At 39.1% G+C, this 13,965-nt stretch overlaps 1 protein-coding gene across 7 annotated transcripts in view; it reads left to right on the top strand.

Moving 5' to 3' along the window:
* The window catches only part of LARP1B (La ribonucleoprotein 1B), a 168,026-nt gene that overhangs the window by 97,135 nt on the left and 56,926 nt on the right, over positions 1-13,965 (top strand). The window lies entirely within an intron of this gene.

Here is a 13,965-nt window from a genome sequence, read left to right as displayed (position 1 = left end):
CACAGGAGTGCTCAACAAGCTAGTCCATCTGGACCAAAAGGGCCTGTAGTTGCCTGGAGAGGGGCTGAGGAATCACTGCCCCCTCCTGTGCTCTCAGAGGTGGCAGTGGAGCCACAGCTGTTCAACAGTCCAGTCTCTGCAGGCCAAAAGCACGTGCAGTTTTGTGGTGAGGCTGGGGAAACAGTTCCTCTCCTATCCTATTGGCAGGTGGGGATGGAGCTACAAGGGTCCAACAATCTAGTCTGTGCAGGCCAGAAGTACCCAGAGTTGCCTGAAAAGGTTGAGGAAACACCACCCCCACTCCTATCCTATTAGGGGTGGGGATATAGCCACAATATATTCCATGCAGGCCAAAAATGACTACATATGACTTGAGAGGCTGGTGGTGGTTCCCCCGCTTCCTCCTTGCTGGAGGTTTGGCTGGAGCCTAGGCTAGGGTCACAGTCAGACCTGTGTGGAAAAAAGCTGGTTCCTACCATCACTGTGATTTTTCAGTCAGTCCACTTACTCTCATGCTGGGTTATTATGGAGGCTACCAGGCTCTTTCTGAGTTGCACAGGTTCAAATGTTATCTGTTCTTAGGATTGGATTTAGCCAGCTGAATTTACTAATCAGTAGTAGAAGTCAGTGCCCAGTTATCTTTTCCTCCCCTGTTTTTGGGGAAATGGAGCTTCCAACTCCAACCAGGGAATAGCTTGTGAAGTATCTTGCACTGGCAGTGTGGGATAGATGCTGGTCACCTCATTGTGGAGTCCTCTATCTATGAATCTTCGTTGCAGATGGGCAGTCTCCTTCCATTTTTCCGAGGATTCTTTTGGTCTACTGGGCCCCCCAGCAGGTGATTTAAATAGCTCTGGGTGATTACTAACTGCACTCTAGGACAGCGCACTCTTGGAACTCCTTACTCTGCCTCCATCTTGCCCCTCCTCTTTCCTCTTTTTTTAAAAGTGATGTTTTCTTGATTTGGCACTTGTCCATTAATGCAACTCTTTAAGTATTTTCTGGAGTTTTGAAAAAAATGACTGCTAGTTTTTGCTAGTTATTCAAAGATTCTCTGCAGTGCTTAGCACCCTGGAGTGTCTTCCTAGAAGTCCCTTTTATTACTTGTGTACAAGTGATATAGTCCACTCCCATTTTTTAAAAAAATTGAGTATGTGCTAATGAGTCCCTTGTGTCTTTATGGAACTCTAAAACTATATAACATAATTTACTAAGTTCCTCATTTGTCTTCCTTATATTCTATAGGTATCATTTATCATCTATCTCCCACTAAAAAAGAAAATAAACCCACTGAAACCTGTGTCATAGATTTCTTATGTTGGTTGGATGCCTTGGATATTTCCCCATCAGCTTCATCTAACTTCCAACATATAGTTAGTCACTAGAACCTAACAATCATTTCCTACCCTTTACTACTGCTGTGCAATATTTCTGAGAGGTCTCCAACATTTCTACAAGGGATTTGTGCTGTAAATTCTTGGCTCCAGTTTATTCTTTCTCTCTAGCTTTTCTCTTGTCAGAATAATCTCTCCTCTGTCCTGTTCTCATTCTCCTCTTTGTTCTGAGCATATAAGGGAATTTACTACTAGAAGTCCAAGAAGCAATGTTTGCTTTTGTCAAGGATTTATGTAAGGTTTCAAATAATTATTTTACCCCTCTCTTGAGCTGCTTTCCTCTCTGTTTTGTTTTCAGTAAGGATTTCTCCATGTGGCAGAAGTGATGGCCATTGATAGTTTCCAGCTTAATCTATTTTCAAAATGATCCCAAGGAGAAGAACACAAATCCCTCTTCCTAAAAAAATATAAATCTGGGAATTTCCGTATTCTTCTTATGCTGTTCAGTGGTTCCTCACCCAATTAGGATAAAGTTCACAGTGGTGTGACAGTTTGAAGCTGGGTAGATCCCAGAAAATCATGTCCAGGGCTAATCCATTCCTGTGGATGTGGGACTCTTTGCTTGGATTAAATTCACTTGGGGGCCCTTAATTGGATTATTTCAGTGATGTGTGGCCCAGGGTACATTTTGTTCTTCTTGCTGGAGTCCTTTATAAACAGGAGAACCATACAGAGACACTACAAAAGCTGCAGAGAGGTCTTAGAGGCCTGAGGCTGGAATCAGTGGAACATAGAGGCTCAAAAAGAGGCCCTCAAGAGGCTCAGAGAAGAGGCTGGGAGGATAGGGGAGATTTGAGCTATATGCCTGCTTGCCTACAGCTGAGCTCGGGGAGAAAGTAAGTCTGGAGTAGAAGCCTGGAATAGAGACCCAGACCGGAGAGCCGTCATTGTCTTGTCACATGGAAGGAGTCCAGGATCACCTGCAGCGGACCCTCGGTGAGACAACATCTCTGATAATACCTTGATTTGGATGTTTTCACAACTTTAGAACTGTAAGATTTTAACCTAATAAATTCCTGTAATAATAGCCAACCTATTTCTGGTGTGCTCCTCCCAGCAGCTTTACCAAACTAAAACACTTGGCAAACAAGAATTCATGATTTTACCTTTATGTACATATCTGCCCTCATTGTGCTGCTGCTCTCAGTTTTAAAATTCATGCTTTATAAGTACCAAGACATTGTTTTATGCTTATTGCATGTGATGTTTCCTCTGTCTCCAGTATCTTTTCAGATTGTATACTTGATAAACTCCTTTTCATCCTGTAGATTGCAAAACCTAGTTCAGATATTACTGTCTTAGAAACACTACATTTATAGCTTTTTGACCGTGCATCCCTGAAAAAAATCACTCTCCTATTCTATCTCTCTTCCTCATCCATATCTGTTTTTTAATTATTTTACTGAGTTGTAATTAATTTATTTACAAGTGTCTCCTCCACTAGATTGTTAGGTCTCTTCAGTCCAAACAAGGCAAAGTATAAATTTAGCAAAACAAAAATTAGACTTTGTGCATCTTGTAATGGTAGACTAGGTAATTCAGATCATCCTTCCTGCTGAGAACAACTAGAAAAAAAGGGGGAAAAGGAAAATCTACTGAAGGCTCAGTAGAGGTAAGAATATAGCAAGTAATTACATGGTAAGAAACCTGGTAGAAGGAAACCTAGGGAAGTAAGGCTATTTTGGGTCTGCATTTTCTCTAGTGGCATCTGCCTATCCAGAAAAAGCAGCTGAGAAGCTGAAAAGAGCTTTTGAGAAAACTTATGGGTCTAGGATGACAAAATTTGGAGTTCTGAAAAGAAACAGAACAGGACTGGCTTTGGGTTGGCACTTTGAAGGGCTACATCCTAGAAATTAGAATATATTGAAAAAGTCCTATTTGTTCTCAGTATATACCAAACCAGCTTCCAGTCATTGTAACCTCTTAAAGAATAAATGCACTAGTTTCTCTAATCTCCTGCCTGAAGCAAACAAATCCTTTCTGGAATAAAATATCATCCTAGGCCTTAAGTTTTCAATAACAATGTCTGGCCTTCAAAAATAATCAGGCATATAAGAAAATCAGATGATGTAATAGAAGAAAATAGAAACAGACTTATAAGGATCCAGATAGTAGAGCTATCAATAGACTTAAAAATAACCATAATAAATATGTTAAAAGAAAATGAAAAGATGGAAAATATCAGGAAAGATCTAGAAATTATAAAAAAAGAATCAAATGGAAATTCTAGAACAGAAAAAATGCAATAACTGAATGCATTGGATAGGTTTAGCAGCAGAAATTACCACAGCTGAATAGAGAATTAGTGAACTGGAAGATGGATTAAAAGAAAACTACAAAGTGAGGCATAGAGATATAAAAAGAGGGAAAAACAGGGATATACCATTTTATTGTGCTTCCCTTCATTGTGTTTCGCAGATACTGTGTTTTTTAAACAAATTGAAGGTTTGTGGCAATTCTGCTTCAGCTAAGTCCATTGGCGCCATTTTTTTCCAACAGCATGTGTTCACATCGTGTCTCTGTGTCACGTGTTGGTAATACTAGCAGCATTTCAAGTTTTTTCTTTGTTATTACTTCTCTTATGGTCATCTGTGTTCTTTTATATTACTATTGTTATTGTTTTGGGGCACCCGTGAATCACACACATATAAGTCAGTAAACTTAATTGATAAATTTTGTGTGCATGTTCCTTGCTCCATCAACCAGCTGTTCTCCCATCTTTCTCCCTCTTCTCAGGCCTCCCTATTCCCTGAGATAATACAATATTGAAATTAGACTAATTAATAACTCTATAATGACCTTTATGTATTTAAATGGAAGCAAGAGTCTTCGTAAGGCAATAGCTGCCATAGATTGTGATTCCTCTGATGGATCTGGGCAAAGTAAATCGAAAACCTTCTGTAATGGACTCACCATTCTAGATGTTATTAAATAGTACATTCTAGGACTTTCAAAGCTTGAGAGGGTAAGTGCCTGGCTTCAAAGCTTCAAAGGACAGACTGATTCTCTTGTTACAGGATAATGCAGCCGATGCTCATATACCATTCTGAAATCCTAGGGTTTTTAAGAATTATGTTAAGTCTATTTTGCCTGTACTCTGTAAATGGAACAACAAAGCCTGGATGATAGTACAGTTGTTTACAATATGATTTACAGAATATTTTAAGCCCACTGTTGAGACCTACTGCTCAGAAAAAAAAGATTCCTTTCGAAAGATTACTGCTCATTGACAATGCACCTCATCACCCAAAAGCTCTGATGCAGATGTGCAATGAGACGAATGTTGTTTCCATGCCTGCTAACACAACATCCATTCTGCAGCCATGGATCAAAGAGTTATTTCAACTTCTTAGTCTTATTACTAAAGAAATACATTTCATAAGGCTGTAGCTGCCACAGAGTTTCGTTTGATGGAGCTGGGCAAAGTCAGTTGAAAACTTTCTGGAAAGGATTCATCATTCTAGATGCCATTAAGAACATTTGTGATCCCTGGAATTCAAAATGTCAACATTAACAGGAGTTTGGAAGAAGTTGATTCCAAACCTCATGAGCCACTTTCAGGGGTTCAAGGCTTCAGTGGAGGATGGCACTGCAGATATGGTGGAAATAACAAGAGTACTAGAATTAGAAGTGGAACCTGGAGATGTGACTGAATTGCTGCAATCTCATAATAAGACTTGAATGGATGAGGAGTTGCTTCTTATGGATGAGCAAAAAAAGTGGTTTCTTAAGATAGTATCTACCTGGTTAGATGCTGTGAACATTGTTAAGATGATAACAAAGGATTTAGAATATTTCATAGGCTTATGTGATAAAATATTGTTTGCAGGGATTGACTCCAATTTTGGAAATAATTGCTACTGTTGGTAAAATGCTGTCAAACAGCATTCCATACTATAGGAAAATCTTTTGTGAGTGGAAGAGTCAATTGATTCCGTAAACTTCTTGGTGTCTTATTTTAAGAAATTGCCACATGCGTGGCAAGCCAAGTGCCCGCACGGCAAGTTGAGTGCCTGCATGACAAGCCTAGTGTCCACGTGAGTGCCTGCGTGATGAGCTGAGTCCCTGCGTGAGTGCCTGCGCAGCAAGCCAAGTGCCCACACAGTGAGCCAGTACCCACGTGAGTGAGTCACGCAGCAAGATGATGATGCAACAAAAGAGAGACGAAGGGAAGAGTCAAGGTAAAGCGCAGCAGAGACTGGGAACAGAGGTGGTACAATTGACAGGGAACCTCTCTCCACATCAGGGTTCTGGTGAATCCTAGAGGAGAAAGATGAGAAGACAAAAAGAGAAACAGATACAGAAGATCACACAGCAAATGGATACAGACAGCAGAAACAGCAGGGTATGGAAGGGGGAGGGGAAGAAAAAAGAGAAAGACGAAAAGAAAAGACAAGCAGACACAGAAAGAACACACAGCTGATGGACGCAGATGGAAGGAAATTTTAAAAAATATATTATGCAGCTGTAAGAAGAAATGAAGTTGTAAAGCATATGACAACATGGATAAACCTGGAGAACACTATGTTGAATGAAGCAAACCAGACACAAAAGGACAAATACTGTATGATTGTGTTACTATGAACCAAATATATTGTGTAACATATTGTATGATTCAAAAACTCAATCTGTGCAACTACCACCTTACCCATTATAGTCATGAGCATTTATCCCATAGAAATGAAGAGAGGGTCATGTGAAATCTACCCATAAATGTATACAGTAGCTTATTTGTAACAGCCCCAAACTGGAAACAACCCAGTTTCCTTCAATGGTAAATGGCTAAACAAACTGCAGTACATCCATACCATGGATAGTAATTCAGCAGCAAAATAAATGTACTATTGATACATGCAAAGTCTTGGATGAATCTCCAGAGAATTATGCTGAGTGAGAGAAACCACCCAAATGTTACATACAGTATGATTCCACTGATATAACATTCTTGAAATAACAAAATTATAGAAATGGAGAATACTTTAGCTGTCACTGTAGGGATAAGGAGTGAATGGAGTAGGAGGAAAATGGGTGGCACAATAAAAGGATAATTTAAGGGGTCCTCGTGATGATGACAAAGTTCTGTATCTTAATGATGTCAATATCAATATCTGGTTGTGATACTGTATTATAGTTTTATAAGATGTTTCCACGCTAGGAAACTGGGTAAAGGGAGTGGGAGGGGAAGGAGAAAAGATAGAAATTGACACAGCCACCCCCACCTTTAGCAACCACCACCCTAGTCAGTTAGCAGCCATCAAAATGGAGGAAGGACCTTCCACCAACAAAAAGATTACAACTTGCTGAAGGTTCAAATGACTGTTAGTGTTTTTTAGTAAAAGTATTTTGAAATTAAGATTTCTACTTTACTTTTTTACTTTTTAATTTATTTTTTAAACAAATCAATTTTATTGATACATATTAATAAAGCATATAATTTATCCAAAGTGTATAATCAGTGGTATTTGGTGTAATCACATAGTTGTACATTCATCACTTCAATCATTATGAGCATTTGCATTATTTCAATAATAAACAAAGCCACACAAACAAAAAAGTTCACCACCTCTCAGTCTCTCTGTGCTTCCCTTGTGGTGTTTGTTTTGCTTGTTCTTTCAAGAGGTTGCAGGGATTGAATCTGGGATTTTGTACATGCCAAGCAGGTGCTCAACCTCTGAGCTACACCTACTTCTGTGTACATTGTTAGAGATAATGCTCTTGTACACTTAATACACTAAAGTATAATGTAAACATAACATATGCACTAAGAAACCAAAAAATTCATGTGATTTGCTTTATTGTAGTATTCTGGAATGAACCCCCATTATCTCCATGGCATGCCTATAAAGAAAAGAGTACTATAGATTAATAGTGCTGGAGTCAAAAGATCTAACATACATGTAATTGGAGCCTCAGAAAGGAGAGGAGAGAATAAGGCAGAGGAATATTTGATGAGATTATGGATGGGAATTTGCCAAAACTGATGAAAGACAGGAAGAAAGAAGTTTTAAAAATCCTAAGAACTTCAAAGAAGATAAATACAAAGAAAACCACATCAAAGCCATCATTGTAAATCTGTTAGAAACAAATGACAAAAGCCCAAGAAGAGGGTCAAATTATATTAAAAGAATCAATAGTAAGACTTAAACAGAACTTCTCAGCAGAAATGGTGGAGACAAGGAGAGAACATAATGATATCATTACATTGCTTTAGAAAAAAAAATTGGGTAATAGCCTTCAAGAATAAGGGGAAACAAAAAATTGAACTGCATACTTAAAGTAGATGAATTTTTGGTGTGTAAATTATATCTCTTTTGGAAAACGGAAGTGGCTCAAGCTATTGGGCTCCTATCTACTGTTGGAGATTTGGACCCGAAGGGTATCAGGAATGAAAGAAAGAGAAAAGGAGAGAGTGAAACAAAGAAAAAGAAAGAGAGCTGAGATCAGGGGGTCTGCGAGTAGTCACTCCTCAGACAACTTTATTTTCTACATGTGGTATTATATATACTCAAACTATCGAGATAACAAGCAGTGTAACTACCCATTAACAAGACTCGTAAGTTAAAGAACTTATCTCTAAGTACGAAGATTTAATATTCCTTTCAAATTACAAAGTGTGTTTACTCTTACTTCTCCCTGCCCTGGACAGCTCTGTCCTGCTGACTCGAAAGGCTTAATTGCTGCATTCCTATGTTAAAAGCGTAGCCATGGAAACAGCACGTCTCCCTTTGTGAGACCACCATGCCTCAGTTTCTAACAGTCTACCATATGGGAGGTCCAGGGTTAGACTCCCAGGGCCTCCTGGTGAAGGCAGTCGGGCCTGCGTGGAAAGCTGCTGGCACAGCAAAATGACGCAACAAAAAGAGACACAGGAGAGACTCAATAAGAGACAGAGCAGATCAGGGAGCTGAGGTGGCGTAAGAGATTGAGCACCACTCTCCTACTCCAGAAGGTCCCAGAATCGGTTCCTGGTGCTGCCTAAAGACAAGATAAGCAGACACAGAAGAAGTTACAGCAAGTGGACACAGAGAGCAGACAAGGGGGTGTGGAAAAGTAAATCTTTTAAAACAAAAACAATTATATCAATAATCTGTTATAAAGATATGTTATTGATAAAATAAAGATTTTTAAAAAGTGAAGAGGAGAAACTTTATTTTCAGCAGATTCATTTTAAAGAAAATATTAGGGTAGTGGATGTGGCTCAAGTGGCGCAGTGAGCCAATATTCACATGGTGAGCCAGTGCCTGCGCAGCAAGCCATTGCCCATGTGGCAAACTGAGTGCCTGCGTGGCGAGCAGAGTGCCCACACAGTGAGCCAGTGCTTGCGCAAATAAGTCACACAGCAAGATGATGATTCAAGAAAAGAGAGACAAAGGGGAGAGTCAAGGTGAAGTGCAGCAGAAACGAGAAACTGAGGTGGTGCAGCCAACAGGGAACCTCTCTCCACATCAGAGGTCCCCTGGATCGAATCCTGGTGAATCCTAGAAGAGAAAAAATGAGAAGACAAAAAGAGAAATAGATACAGAAGATTACACAGCAAATGGATACAGATAGCAAAAATGGGGGGTAATTAATTAATTTTAAAAAAGAAAATATTAAAGGAGGTTTTTCAGGCCAAGGAGAATGATTTCGGAAAGAAACCTAGAGATATAAACTGAAATGAAGAGCAATACAAAGGTAAAAAAAAGTATAGATTTTAAGTGAATATTGATACTAAACACAGCAAAGCTGGTGCAACTGAATTGATCATCAGAAAAAGTAGATTTTTTCTTCCCCTCCCCCTCTCCCCCTACCTTGCTATTTCTACTGTCTGTGCCCATTCGTTGTGTGATCTTCAGTACCTACTTTCCCCCCTGTCCTCTGCTCTCATCTTTCTCCTCCAGGATTAACCAGGATTAAACCCTGGGTACCTCTGATGTGAAGAGAAGCTCACTGTCAACTGTGCCACCTCAGTTCCTGGTCTCTGCTGCGTGCCAGCTTGACTCTCCTTTTTGTATCTCCCATGTTGCATCATCTTGCTGCATGCCTCACCCTCATGGGCACTGGCTCACCACACAGGCACTCAGCTCACCACACAGACACTTAGCACACAGACACTCACATGGCACTTGGCTCTCCATGCAGGCACTCAGCTCACCACACGGGCAACCACATGGGCACTTGGCTCGCTGCCTAGGCACCACCTCTCTTCCTTTTTTTCACCAGGAGGCCCCAGGGATCAAACCCGGGTCATCCCATATACTAGACAGAGGCCCCATCACTTGAGCCACTTCTACTTCCCCAGAAAAAGTAGATTTTTAAGGGAAAAATAATTGAGACATAAAGAAGGGCGTCTTAGAACCATAAAAGGTTTAACTGCCCCAGCAATTATAATAATTCTAAATTTGTATGTATCTAATAATGTAACCTCAAAATATGTAAGGCAAAATTGACAGGCAAATAAGAAAATTCATAATCATAGTGGGAGGTTTTTGTTTTGTTTTGAGTATCAATGTAAATACTTTAATGGCTCATAAGATAAAACAGTCTCATAAGGTTACCAGATAGAAATATAAGCCAAAATATATTTGAAAAAAGCTTTGCTCGAACACTGGCTATGAGCCCAACCTATTTTTCAGGGCTACAACTAAGTAAAAGTATATGCATTTTGAATTTTCACATAACATTGGCAAACTGTAGATTATTTGATCAGTCTGACTTTCTTCAAATATCGAGGTAATAAAAACCTGCTCTAGAGTAGGGCCCTGGAAAATTCCCATGAAGATCCTGGGACATTCAAATAAATGTAGTTGTTTTCTGTTTGGTTGCCAGACTAACCATGACATTAGTTGACTCTTGTAAGCCTGATTTTGAGAGAAAAATGAAGCAATTTCAATTACTTATTTTTCAAGTTGTGATTAGTTTTTGTGAGAGGACTGGAGACCTATGGTACCAGGTATCTGAGCTTCCAGGCAATGTGCTGTTCTAACAACTTTTAGGCTCCCATGATAGATGTGCCCCTCTCTACCTGCTAGGTACGCCACTCCCTGAGGGCCATAGACTGCTGGGACAGTGACTCCCCTCTAACATTAGCAAGAGGGGTTTCCAGCCTGAGGTTATTGACAATCTCACTTAGGGAGGTGGAGTGGGGGAAAAGCATGAACCTTCCTCTCACTCCCTTGTATTAAGTTTGTATTTGCTCTGTAAGGCTCCCATAGTGGGAGGTTTTAAGATACCTTTTGTTTTGTTATTAGCTCACTGAGCAAGCAGACCAAAAAATCAGTAAGGATATGGAAAATATGAACAACATAATTAAGAAACTTGATCTAATTGATATAAGTGAAACATTGCATCCAACAACTGCAGAAATACACAGTCTTTCCAAGTACATATTGTCCCTGATCTCATACCATATGTAAAAATGAAATAATTCTAAAAGATTGTGGATCTGAATATGAAAGACAAAATAATCTTATAGAAGATAATATCTCTATGATCCTTGAGTATGTAAAGATTTATTAAACTGGAAATTCAAACAGTAAAGGAAATGTTTGATAAATTGCACTTTGTTAAAATGAAGAACTTCTCATCAAAAACATTAAGAGTGAAAAAGATGAATTACAGAGTGGAAGAAGAATTTTTCTATTTGCATTTTATAAAAGCTTACAAATCAATAAGAAATCAATCCTATAGGAAAATGAGCAATGGAATTGAATAGGAACCTTATAAAATATACTTTACAGATCAACAAATGTGAAATGTTTTTCTGCCTTATTAACAGATACAAATGGAAAACACATGTAGGTCGCATACAACTTTGCAGAATGGCTACATTTTTCCCTTTGTTTTTTTATTTTGAAATAATTATAGATTCACAGGAGGTTGCAAAGATAGTACAGAGAGATTCTCTGTACCCTTTACCCAGTTTCCTCCAAATATTGCATCTTATGTAAATACAGTACAATATAAAAACCAAAAATGGGTGTTTCTTATCACAAATGTGTGTGTATAGTTCTGTGTCCTTTTATGGTGTATAGATTTATGTAACCACCACTACAGTGAAGACATAGAACTGTTCTACCACCACAAAATATCCCTCATGATACCCCTTTAGAGTCATACCCTCCTATCTCATCCTGCTGTGTCTATCCTTGGTAACCAACCATTAATCTGTTCTCTTTCTCTATAATTTGTCATTATGAGAATGTTATGTAAATGGAATTAGAGTATGTGACATTTTGAGATTGGCATTTTTAACTCAGCATAATGTCCTTAAGATCAAAGACTGATATATCAAGTATTGGTGAGGATATAGAACAATAGGAATTTTAATATACTGCTAATGGGAATGTAAATAGGTACAGCCTCTGTAGAAATCTATTTGGCATTTTCTACTAAAGTTGAATGGAAGTGTGCCACAAAATAGCAATTCCAGTCCTAGGTACATACCCAACAAACATGCCTGCCTCTTTGCACTAAAAGAAGTGTTATGTAAAATTATATATTTATGGCAGCATTGTTTGTAATAGCTATAATCTGGAAAGGACCCAAATGCTCATTAACAGTAGAATGGATTTTTAAAAATTGTGGTGAATTAATTCAATAGAATACCAGGGAGGTGGTTTGGCCAAAATTTTTCTGTAGAAGGCTACATAATAAGTATTTGACTTTGTTAGCCATATATTTTCTGTTCCAACTCTTGTCAGCTATAGCAATGAAGCAGACATAAGCAATATACACACAAATGGGTGTGGCTGTGTTCCAATAGAACAATTTACAAAAACAGGTTTTCGCCTTGTAGGGGCTGTAGTTTGCTGACTGTCAGTCTCTGATGTTGGTGTCAGCATGGTGAATAGAGGGGGTTGGGGGGGAGAAGGTAGGGGATTATCATGGGAAGAAGCCTGAGGGAGGCTTCTGAGATGCTAGTAATATTATATTTAATGCATTGGTGGCTATACACAGTTATGTTTCTTTCTGCTTTTTTTGGGGGGAGGTACTGGGGATAGAACCCCTGACCTCATGCATGTGAAGCGTGCACTCAACCACTGAGCTACACCCTCTCCACAGGTCTGTTTACTTTTCATAACTTAACGAAATGAATAACTTATGATGGTGCACTTCTCCAGTGTGTGTATATGTATGTTATACTTAAACAACTAAGTTTAAAAAATTAAAAATATGAATAATATACTATGTGTTCTCTTGAGGGTAAAACAGTTATTTCTGGCATGTGATAAACATAATAAATGTTTATTGAGAAACAAAAAAACAACAAAAGTGTTTATTGAATGAAGTGGGAGTTTACAGCAAACTCTGTGATGAGGTATGGAACACGGAGCATGAATAATGACTCTGGTTTGGCTTGAAGAACTTACACAAAACTTTTTTATTTTTTGAGGTACTGGGTGCTGGGGATTGAACACAGGACCTCATATGTGGGAAGCCAGCGCTGTCACTGAGCCAGTTGGCTTCCCTGAGTTGGTTTTTGTTTGTTTTGCTCGTTGTTTGTTTTTGTTTTATCATGAGGCACAGGGAACAGGACCTGTAACCTCCCATGTGGAAGGCAGGTACTCAACCGCTTGAGCCACATCCCTCTATTGAAGACTTTTGAAAAAGCATTTGGTATAGAGGCAGAAGCTGAAATAATCATGTTAGATCTTGTCCTTAAAAGAAAATAAATGATTGTGTAAAAGGCTAAGAAGATATAAAAATGTTGTGAGCTGACAAATACCTATTCGTGTTTGAAGACAGAAAGAAAATATTTTTTTTTTAGGGAGCTATTGAGACCAAGGTGCTACAGCTATTTTTTAACAATGGTATTTGGTTTTCTTCCACTGACAAATACTTTTGTTCCTTACCTACTTAAACACTATTGTGTAAAGCATCATGTAAATATTAGCACCAATGGTAGGGTTTATTGAGATAAACTTAAAAGAAGTTGTTTTTTTTTCCTTTCATGGTTTAGGCCCGGTGTAGATGGTTTTCATGCACCATGGCCTTCCGGGGGAGAGTGGCCTCCACCTCTGTCGGTTAGAGCAGGGAACATCTACGTGACTCTGTGGTACTAATTTGAATGGGAGAGTCTCTGGAGCCCCAGGGCTAGGGATGGACTATTCCTTTGTGCTATAACAACTCATTTCTATTAAGCCTTTGTGCTTTTAAGCTACCAAAGGGAGTTTGGACCCTAGGGGCCATCCAGATTTATCTTTAACCAGGTGTCTCCCCATTACTAGAAAATGTAAAGATTTCTTGACATCATATTAAAGATCTTCTTCTCTAACTTTATTATTGGGCCTTTTGCCACTGGTTCTACACATCTCTGTCATTTCCTTATTTTCTAAATAAACACAATACTTATTCCAACCCTCTCATCTTTACTCACTTTATTTAATCTAGAATGCTTTTTTTCTTTCTCTTAAATTCTTATCCCTTGGGAAACGGACTTTGGCCCAGTGGTTAGGGCGTCCGTCTACCATATGGGAGGTCCGTGGTTCAAACCCCGGGCCTCCTTGACCCGTGTGGAGCTGGCCATGCGCAGTGCTGATGCGCGCAAGGAGTGCCGTGCCACGCAAAGGTGTCCCCCGCGTAGGGGAGC

This window comes from Dasypus novemcinctus, chromosome 1, assembly GCF_030445035.2.
Source record: "Dasypus novemcinctus isolate mDasNov1 chromosome 1, mDasNov1.1.hap2, whole genome shotgun sequence".
Taxonomy (NCBI): Eukaryota; Metazoa; Chordata; class Mammalia; order Cingulata; family Dasypodidae; genus Dasypus; species Dasypus novemcinctus.
Note: the sequence above shows the minus strand (reverse complement) of the source record. Positions and strands in the feature narration are given on the sequence as shown.